Source organism: Arachis duranensis, chromosome 6 (assembly GCF_000817695.3).
Source record: "Arachis duranensis cultivar V14167 chromosome 6, aradu.V14167.gnm2.J7QH, whole genome shotgun sequence".
Lineage (NCBI taxonomy): Eukaryota > Viridiplantae > Streptophyta > Magnoliopsida > Fabales > Fabaceae > Arachis > Arachis duranensis.
The window spans coordinates 19,421,342-19,422,329 of record NC_029777.3 but is presented as its reverse complement, the minus strand read 5'-3'; positions in this window follow the sequence as shown (position 1 = coordinate 19,422,329).

The window sequence follows — 988 nt, the reverse complement described above, 5'->3', positions numbered from 1 at the left end:
GTGAAGATATAATAGCAAAAAGTCCTATTTATAGTGAACTAGTGACCTAGGTTTACAAGAATGAGTAAATGACGTAAAAATCTACTTCCGGGGTCCACTTGGTGTGTGCTTGGGTTGAGCATTGAATCTTTCATGTGTAGAGACTTTTCCTGGAGTTAAACGCCAGCTTTTGTGCCAGTTTGGGCGTTTAACTTCAATTTTTGTGCCAGTTCCGGCGTTAAACGCCGGGAATTCTGAAGCTGATTTGAAACGCCGGTTTGGGCCATCAATCCTTGGGCAAAGTATGGACTATTATATATTGCTGGAAAGCCCTGGATGTCTACTTTCCAACTCAATTGAGAGCGCGCCAATTGGGCTTCTGTAGCTCCAGAAAATTTACTTCGAGTGCAGGGAGGTCAGAATCCAACAGCATCTGCAGTCCTTTTTCAGTCTCTGAATCAGATTTTTGCTCAGGTCCCTCAATTTCAGCCAGAAAATACCTGAAATCACAGAAAAACACACAAACTTATAGTAAAGTCCAGAAAAGTGAATTTTAAATAAAAATTAATAAAAATATAATAAAAACTAACTAAAATCTACTAAAAACATACTGAAAACAATGCCAAAAAGCGTATAAATTATCCGCTCATCACAACACCAAACTTAAATTGTTGCTTGTCCCCAAGAAACTGAAAATCAAATAGGATAAAAAGAAGAGAATATAATATAAATGAGCGGGACTAGTAGCTTTTTGCCTCTGAACAGTTTTGGCATCTCACTTTATCCTTTGAAGTTTAGAACGACTGGCATCCATAGGAACTCAGAATTCAGATAGTGTTATTGATTCTCCTAGTATAGTATGTTGATTCTTGAACACAGCTACTTTATGAGTCTTGGCCGTGGCCCAAAGCACTCTGTTTTCTAGTATTACCACCGGATACATACATGCCACAGACACATAACTGGGTGAAACTTTTCAGATTGTGACTCAGCTTTGCTAGAGTCCCCA